The sequence below is a fragment of the Camellia sinensis genome, chromosome 15 (assembly GCF_055761805.1).
Source record: "Camellia sinensis isolate YWXY chromosome 15, ASM5576180v1, whole genome shotgun sequence".
In the NCBI taxonomy this organism is placed as follows: domain Eukaryota; kingdom Viridiplantae; phylum Streptophyta; class Magnoliopsida; order Ericales; family Theaceae; genus Camellia; species Camellia sinensis.
This window is the reverse complement of record NC_138975.1, coordinates 93,557,798-93,568,012: the sequence shown is the minus strand read 5'-3', so window position 1 is coordinate 93,568,012 and position 10,215 is coordinate 93,557,798. Positions and strand designations below refer to the sequence as shown.

Here is a 10,215-nt window from a genome sequence, read left to right as displayed (position 1 = left end):
ATGCCATATTGCTCAGGAGTGTATGGGCAACAAAGCTGATGAATAATACCATGGGAAGCATGATAATCATGCATTTTATGATTCACAAACTCAGTACCATTATTTGTTCAACATATTTTAAGAGAAAGATTGAATTAGTTCTCAGTATAAGTTTTGAAATGAACAAATGTGGAGTAAACTTCACTTTTAACAAACAAAGGATAAATGCATGTAAATCTAGTGAAATCATCTACAAAAAAGAGTATTTATATCCACATTTAGAAGCATGAAATGGCCCCCATACATCATTGTGCACAAGAGAAAAGGGTTAAGATACAGTGGAGATAGAAAGCCTGAAAGGAAGTTTATGAATTTTAGCAACATTGCAAGGAGTACAAGAAAAAACATCACAATTATTTTTAAAACTAATAGGTAAATGTTTAGCTACGTGATGAAATTTGAAAGAGGATGGATGGCCCAATCTTTGATGCCAAGTAGCTATAGACACCTTAGTCTGAGAAGAAGTGTAACGAGCTTGTGAGCTAGAAAATGAAGATGGTGAAGCAAATTGATATAAGCCATGAATATTAGGACCTTTATGGAGCACCTATTTCGTAAGATTGTCTTGACTAAGAAGAGAGTTACTATCAAAGAGAACAGAACAGTTATTATCTTGAGCAAACTTATGCACAGATAAAAGATTAGACAAAATTTTAGGAACATGAAGCATATCCTGAAGGTGCAAAGAATATTGAGGAGTTGGTAAAATACCCTTTACCAATATGTTGAATGGGCAATGTCTGGGCATTTCCAACTATGACTTGATCAGTTCCTTGATATGGCTGATGGAGATGAAAATTTCCTAACTCATTAGTGATGTGACTGGTTGCTGCAGAATCCACATACCATGGTGTGGAAGAACCAGATGAAGTAGATATTGGTGAAGGAGAAAGAGCTGGAGATGCAATTGAAGAATAAGCTTTTGATTGTGACATGCCAAATAAAGATGAAGAAGAGTTAGATGATTGGTAATTTGGATCCATTATAAACTAGCAGTGAAAAGCAATGTGATTGTAACCTCCACAAATCTGATAGTAGGAAGAAGAGTAGCTTCCTGGAGTAAAATTTCCTTGCCCTTGTTGTCCTCTAGTACCTCTAATAGAAAACCTATTACCTATGTACCTGCCTCTTTTGCCACGAAAAGCGCCTCGGCCTCTATAATTGGGGCGTTTGGAAACTGAAGGACTAAACTTAGCATGTCTAGTGGCAGAGTAGGCAACAGTAGAGTCAGTGCTAAGAGCAAATTTAGTCTTATTCTCCATGTGAATAGACTCTGAACATAGAAAAGAACTCAATTCTTCCATATTGATTGGCTCAACTTTAGCACGAATTGTTGTTTTCAAAGCATCATACTCATCTAGTAAACCATTCAAGGTTAAAAGAACTAGATCCTCATCATCAATTATAGAAGAAGCAAGGCTGAGTTGATCAGCTATGATTTTGATTTGAGATAGATACTCTTCCATTGATATACCTGGTTTTGAAGCAGTTTGTAACTTGTTCTTTAACTGATGAATATGAGATCGACATAAAGATGAATACCTCTTCTCCAAAGCATTCCAGACATGAGAGCAATGTTGAAGATGAGGAACAAAGGAAAACACAGGTGGAGAAAGAGTAGCAGTAATGAAGCTAAGTAGGTGAGCATCAATAATCTCCCAATTTTCAAACTCAGGATTTGGTATAAATTTGCCTAAAGAGTCAAGTATTTTTGGATCTTGAGATGAGATTGATCCAGTAACGAATCCAAGAAAGTTAGTAGCATAAAGAACATTTTGGACTTGATTTTTCTAGATAAGAAAATTGATAGAGTCTAACTTGACTGTGATTAGAGAATTAAAATTTGACAGAAGAAGATTGATATTTGGAGGTAGGACAAAAGATGAATACGAACTCGAAGATGAATTCGCCGTTGAAGGACCTTCACTCGTTGTAGTTGAGAGGCTCTGATACCATAACAAAAATTAAAGAAATTCTTTTTCACTAATTTCCAATGAAGTCTCTTACATATATTTATACTCAACAATGCTAACTAATTTTGTTATATCGACATATCTAACTAACTCCACTTTTATAACCATATCTATTCTTGCTAACTATTCTTGATCCAGGTGGTTTAACATAACTTCCTTGCATATGCTTGGGATTAGGCTAACACCTTTCTTATGGTTACAGTTGCAGCTAAGACTGCTGTTGTGAAGACTGTAGCTTGAACTGCTTTCATGAAGTCTGCTGTTGTAAAGGCTGCAGCTTGAGCTGTGGCTGTGATGGTAGCTTCGATGCTATTATCCCATGCTCCTCAATACTCTTATTATTTTATCACCAACTTTTGAGGTTAGTGCTAGCAAATGATTAGGCTTACTTCTTGGTGCCAACCTAGTTGGGATTGTGTAAGTTCACTGCGATGATTTTTGCATTTCCTTCCCTCCTTTATTGATGTATTTCCATACATTGTATTGTATGATCTAATTTCATCAATAAAATTCTTATTTAACTGATCAAAATAAACAAAACAAAACACAGTACAACAAAAAAGGATTTTTACGGCACCAAATGAACACTATGGATACGATTCTACGACGTGCAAGGTAATGTCATATTATGACTAGTTATGGAAAGTCATTCACTTTCAACGGCATGATGTAGTACGCTGTAAAAAATATTTAACAATGGATCTTATGCGTCGTGTTTGACTTTTCTACAACTACTTTGGCACGCTGTTAATTACAGGGACAAACCACGACGTTCATTACTAGTCATTGAATATTTAATACAATGACCTATTTTGCCTGCCGTAGATAGCCCAAGTTTTATATCATTTTTTGAGTGCCGTATAATATGTATATTTTAAAAAAAAAAAAAAAAAATCTATAGGTTTATTTCACCTGTACAATATAAGAAAACATTGCTTTACAAACACACACACATATATATATATATATATATATATATATCAATTAACCACCAAAATATTGTTTCAAACATAATAAAAAAAAAAAAAAACTATCTATAACTTTTGAACATCCATAAACTACCTATTCATTCCAAACCATACAAAAACTATGTTTCTAGAGATCAAAAACTATCCTTAAGTTCAAAACCGTCCAAAACGTTCAAAATGATCACAAAAAAAAATCCTTAATTTATAAACCATCCAAAAACTATCCTTAAATTCAAAATTGCTACTGAGAGGCCTTTTGTCGTATTATTGGCCATGTCAAAATATCATTCCCTCAAGGGGCAGCCTAAGAAACAAGGAAGAGGCTCTACTCAACTCCCACTTTAGAAAACCTGGCATCTAGATTTGGAAGTCTCACAATCTACGAGAATGAGAATAAGAAACACAAATGGAAACACCACATTCATAAAGTGCTGTAATAAGAAACTATAAAAATATGAATGATAGGACTACGTCGATGAAGATCAGTATCAAACCAAAAAGCTAATATTGCAATAGAAGGGGATTACAAAACAAGAAAGCTGACAAGTGAGAGGTTTTACTTTCTTTGTCTAAATGAGAGGATCAAAATATATTCGTAGCATCACTACTAGTGCAATCAGAGCTCAAATATTTGAAACAAGGAAACTGAGTAATAACTATGACTTTATGTTCTGCATGATGTGTTTGATTGGTTATTCAATAAAAATAGGTCCAAATTCAAAATGACTAAATCGATTAAACTGCATAGCACCGAATAGCTAGAATGCACAACAGTTTGCTGTGGTTTATAATAACGAATAGTCAGTTTCAATTCTTTGCTAATTGTTAGGGATAAAAAGAAGTTGGGGTCGAGGACGGGCAGTTTCTAAATTCTGTCTCCAATTTTCTATTACACCCTATGACCATGGCCTGATCCCAATTGGTACATTTTTTTGTAGTGCCACCCATGGTACCTAAGGGGGATTGGGTTTCCCCACCCTACCAATCGTAGCCCTGATTTTGATTTTGATTTTTCTAAAATAGATTCAACATAAGTCATACAAATTTCATATTGATAAGAAGCTTCAATTGAATCAAAACTACAAAAATTAAAAATAAGAACCCTTACCCAATTAGAAGTAAGCACAATCCAAAAGCAAACCATAACACATCCGCTATAGCAATACCCACAACTTCAAATCAATACACAACAAATATAACAGTAGCCATAAGAAGCACAGAACAGATAACAAATAAGGAGTTTCTTATCTTCTTTAAAAAAAAAAAAAAAAAAAAAAAAAAAAAAAAAACCTTGAGAAAAAAGAAGAAGAACGTGAGGTGAAGAAATCCGCGACAGTTGTGAAGGAAGAGTTGAAGAGAAGAGAGGTGCTTCATCTCAGTGTGGGTCACCGCTGTTGTAAATCAACGAACCAATGCATCAACAGAAATAGACTTGTAGCAATGCCTCCAGCTTGTTTTCAGAACCTGAAAGTTTGAAAAAGTCATGGTGAGCGAATGCAATCTTCTTATGCAATGTCGAAGTGTGCATATTTATAATTCCTTGAAACTCTTCATCAATCAGCTTTTGTACTGCCTACAAAACATCACAAAAGTTAATTGTCCAACATCTATGAAGACCAAAACCTATATAGAAGCAAATCACTTGATGATAACCATTAAAAGCTGTTGACCACCCAAAATAAATTTTATTTTATGTAGAAAACATATTTAAAAGGCACTAAGTAGGTGCAATCCGTATACAAAAGAAAATCTATGACAACTATACATCAAAAACTTATTCAAAAGTCCTTACAAAATATAAATGAACAATAACTCTGTATTTTAGTGTGTAATTGCAATTAAAAATAGAGAGAGAGAGAGAGAGAGAGAGAGAGAGAGAGATTTGATAAAGTCTAGTTGGAAAGTGTGGAGTGGGTTACGACGAGATGCAGATGTTAGTAACTTTCCTTCAAATCTCTAGTTATGACAAATTACAGCAATGATTGAATGTTATTTTCCTAGTTTTTTTTTTTTAGCCAAAAAACAAGTCACATACAAAACAAAGCATGGCTTAAAAATTCGATCAATCAAGATCAAATTAACTCCACAATCCAACAAGATCCAGCTATTAGGATGGCATCATAGCTTTACCATAAGATTTTCTTTTCAATTCTGTTAGTATTCATTGATCACATAATATGTCAGAAGTCAACAACGTACTTCCATTATATAGATCACATCATATTCAACTTCTCCATCCTTTTCAATAATTGAACTTAGGTAATGAAAATATTCAATCTTTGTTGTTGTTTAGTTTCAATCCTCACTTCTCGATTATTTTTTACTCGTATTGTTACTAAAACTACATTCCATATATTCAATTTTAGTGCTACTAATTTTACACAAGCTCTTCTCTCCATATTTCTTTATTGGACAAATTACATATACACCCCTTCAGGTTTGACAAAATTACAGATACCCCCCTGAGGTTTGAGAAATTACGAATTCCCCCCTGAATGCTATATTTGCATAAGAAATTAGGGGGTAATTTGTTATGAAATATAAACCTCAGGGGGTAAATTGTTATGAAAATACAAACCTCAGGGGGCGGGATGTAATTTCCGAAACCTCAGGGGGGTATCTGTAATTTAACCAAACCTGGAGGGGTGTATATGTAATTTGCCCTTCTTTATTCTTACCAGAATAATCACAAAACTTAAAACACCATGACAATAAAATCAATTAGAATTAATCAATTAACTTTGGCTCCAATATCATCAAAATTGTATAGTGCACAACTGCAAATACACATGTAGTCCTAGCAAGGGATATATTTTAAAGATCAAGTATCAAATAAATCCATACATTATATTTGAATTAAAATCAATCTGAGTACTCATTAGAAAATCCCACAATTACACAACCAAAACTAAAAATTTCAAAATAACTGAGAAGGAAGTAGGGTATCGAAAATTAATCAATTAGGATTTGGATTAGATCAATTGCTCTTGGGATTTGGAATTGGGAAACACCTTGCTCCAGTGGCACCTCTAGGCGGCGAAAACCCTAAAAACTTTTACAAACTGGTCCGAATACTAATCGAATATACAAAGTACAAAAATGCCATAGAACAATCAGTTGGATCATCCCCTTGCAAGCCTCTGTGGCTCATCGTTTGGACAATTCTGGCAGGAACAAGGGGAAGTTTCGCGATGGCCTTGCCTTCGAAGAGAGAGTTCAAGAGGCCGAAGACGACAAAAAGGACAAGAGCGATGACAACGCTAGATTTGAACTTGAAGAGGGAGAGATCGCGGTTGGTCCTTGAGGTTGGACTTGACGTGATCGATCTTCTTGGTCTTGGACTTCTTGAGGTTGAGCTTGGAAGGGTTAGAGTCAGTTTTCATGGTTTCGAGCTTCTTTGAAGCTTTGTCAATGGAAGATTTGAGGGACTTGTAGAAGAGGTTGTTCGGTAGATTAGAACCCATGAGATCGCTTCGCATACTATAGCGGTGTAGACAGAGTTTCCAACAATGATTAGGCTGTCGGAGTAATTGCAATTGGAAAAGAAAGTGCTCGCCATTGTCGAGAGAGAGAGAGAGAGAGAAAGAGATATGTGTTAGGGCTTGATAATTCTTTGAGGCAAATCGAGAGGTCCAACAGCGTTTTGGTGTTGAATGGTGGCCTAAGGTTTGTGCTTGTGTGAGTGTGAATGTGAATGTCAGAGAGAGAAATAAACGAAGACTTAGAGAGAGAGAGAGAGAGAGAGAGAGAGAGAGAGAGAGAGAGAGAAACAAAGGATATTGGGGCTGAAGATTTGGGGTTTTGATTTTTTTTTTTTTTTTAAATTTGGTGTTTGGCGCTAAAATTTTCATTTTGCCACTAATTTTTTTTTTAATAGTACCTTTCACGATAGCAATTGCGTGTCGTGGAAAGTGCAATATTTTAAACGGATGGCTTTTTGTAAGTCGTGGAAAGTGCAATTTTTAACGGCTGATTTTTTTGCGCTGTGAAATATTCAATATTTTGAACAGCTAGTGTACACATGTCGTGTATAGTTGATATATTAACGACATGCTATATGCACGCCATAAAAAGCTTTAATATTTATGGCTAACATTGAAAGTCATAAAAAAAATATCGTTATTAACATTCATGACCTACGCAATAAACATATTGTAGATGATAAATTATTTACGACATGAAAAAAAAATAAATAGTAAAAATGAAAAATCATAACTTACATTTACTGTGTGGCAATGACGTGAAGTTATAGGAATTCAATTTTATTATAGTGGGAAAACAAAAAAAAAATAATAGAAATGGAGTTTGACCTCATCGTTTAGCCCTACAAGACTCGGCGACCCAATTTAGTTTTTAGACTATTTCGGAATTGACAAATGCTTTCCAGCCCATAGAAATAATTGCCTCCGTACTAATGGGGTACTCCCTAGTTTTTCTTTTTTTTTTCTTAACTATCTATCCTCTGGAGTCCATCATTCATTTTCAAAAAACAAAATCATTTAGACTGAAAAAGTGCGTAAGTAAAAGTTGATTTGGTCCTTTGCTGTATGAGAAACTACTACTTTCTCCAGACTTGACAGAAGTTGGTTGCGCGAGGCTGTGATGTACCTGTTGTGTTCCCAATGACCTACCCCATACCCATATCATATCATAGAATTAATATAGTGCTTCCAATGTTTTAAACAAGATAAAAATGTATGGACATCTTGTGTAATTTACCTCTTATTCCTAGTGACACCCATTGGGCTCTCACACCTATATACGAATGTTGCAGCAACATGCGACTGATGTGGTTGCTATCAAAATATTGGGAAATTTGGTACAGCTTTTCAAAGTTGTTTATGGGAGTCTGTACCAAATTTTTAGTGTTAATTTAGTTGAGATTTAATGTAGTTGAGATTTAAAATTTCGTCTCGATATTTTTTGTTCTTATCTTCTTTTTATTGATATTTTTCATATGTAATAAATGTTTTTCTTATCAATAAAATTTTTTTTTGGTTGATTAAAAGGAAGAAAAAAAAAACTAATGTTTATGGTTTATTATAAATAGAAATAATTTAAATATTTTGAAAAAAAGTTGATTTCTAAAAACTGGGTGAGTGATGCTTTTATCTTCTACTTTTAGATTATCAATTTTTAATTTATAATAAACTGTACCAAACAGTATCATTAGCTTGTAATTAAACCTAGTATGGGCATTTATTGGGAAGAATGAATTTACAAAAAGAGAATTAAAGCAACTTCATAGGTAAAATGGGCATATTAGGCATTTTAGCTAGTGAAATTTCATTTTTGTATCTCCAATTCAGTAGAAGAGACATTTTATCTATTTTTAGTTTTGACTCTTCACATGTAACTAGCGTCCAATGCTAGGTAAAAATGTCTTCCCTCTATTGTGTTGATTGCTCCATCTCCATTTCTTTTCTGTTCTAACCCATCAATCTTTGATTTGTTTTATGTTTATTACATTACTTATATTTTATAAGAACCGTGCTAAAGACCTCGAAATTGGAGGCGCGAATTTGCCTCGAAAAGTTGTTTTGTCTGTTTTTTTTTTTTTTTTTCTATGGCTCCGTTTGGCAAGAGCTAAACGGGGCTTTTTTGGCTATTTTAACCATAAAAGACAAAATAGGCTATTTTAGCCATAAAAAATAAAATATCATATCCAACCCATAATCATTACATTCTTCTCTCACAAAAAAAGTCAAAAAAACCAAAAAGCCAAAAAGCCCTTTCCAAATCAAATTTTTTAGCCCAGGCTAAAATAGCCAAAAAAGTCAAAAAGACAAAAAGTCAACCCACTTCCCAAACGGAGGCTATGTTGGTTTGGTTTTGTTTTTGGTTTTTTTTTTTTTTTTGGAAAGGTTTTTATGTGTATCTTAAAACTTAGATCCTAATAAATAAATAAATAAATCAACACAGTCCAACAAATAAAATAAAATAAAACCAACATAGCCCAACAAATAGAAAAAAAAAAAAAAAAACAATTGGGTTAGATTGATTAAGTGATAAAATTGACTGATCAGTTAAACTGCTAGTTAAAATTTGTTAATTTCATATAATTTTGTACGAGTCCTTGCTATATTTTTATTTCAAATAAAAAAGACTCAGAAGAAATAAAAACTTAAACCTTAAATCTTTAACTCTAAACCCACCCCTACACATAACCATCCTTTAAAAATAAATAAATAAATAAATAAAATTACAGCAGCCCAATAAATAAATAAATAAATAAATAAAAACAACCAAACTAACACAACCCAACAAATAAAATAAAAATAAAAAATAAAACAAAAACAAAACCAACGTAGCTTCAGAAGAAAAAAAAATATAAAACAAAAACAACCAAACCAACATAGCTTCAGAAGAAAAAATAAATAAATAAATAAATAAGTCCCAATTCGAGCCCCATTCGAGCCTCAAATTTGAGGCCTTGATCTTTTTTCATTTTATAAATCGACAATGCTACGTAGCTCAAATTTTGTGGCTCAAAAGTGGCTCAAATGGCCAAAACGACGTCGTTTTGAGTACAGAACAACATAAAAATGGCCAAAACGACGTCGTTTTGGCCATTTGAGCCACTTTTGAGCCACAAAATTTGAGCTACGAGACATTTTCCTTTATAAATGAAGATTACTGATCTTATTTGATAAGAATTTTGGCAATGTCCCTTCAAACTTTGTACGGGATTTTATTTAAATAATTGTTTAAAAATTTTACTTTTTTACAGATGTCATCTCAACAATTATGTCATAACAAAGGTCAAGTTTGACAATACAAAAATAATTTATTTTTTTATTTTTTTATCTTTTTTTCATCACATCACTTCTCTACTTTTTTGCACATTTTTTCATAAAAAAAAAAAATACACTTATTTAGGTCATTCCAAACAACCCCTAAGTCATTACCTAGTATGTCATTCAAAAGAATAATATTGCTATTTTATGTATACATATACATATATAACATTTTTCATTTGAAATTGGTTGTGTTAGTTTGTATAGTTAGTTAAAATAGAGAGTGTTGTTACTAAGTAAAGTGATTAGACAAAATACAGAGTATATTTTTTTGCGTAGTTTTGCTAGACAAAATGTATTGTATCTTCGTTTTTTACTTTCTATGGATATTTATTGGGAAGGGATGAATTAAAAAATGGAGAAATTGGATGTCTAGTTGTGTTGTCATTTTATTTTAATTCCTTCTCTTTTTTTTTTCCTTTTTCATTTTTTAAACAA

General features: G+C 33.0%; 1 pseudogene; it reads right to left on the bottom strand.

Moving 5' to 3' along the window:
- Positions 1–5,957: 5,957 nt before the first annotated feature.
- On the bottom strand, positions 5,958–6,539 carry LOC114259887 (uncharacterized; annotated as a pseudogene).
- Between the last annotated feature and the right edge of the window lie 3,676 nt (positions 6,540–10,215).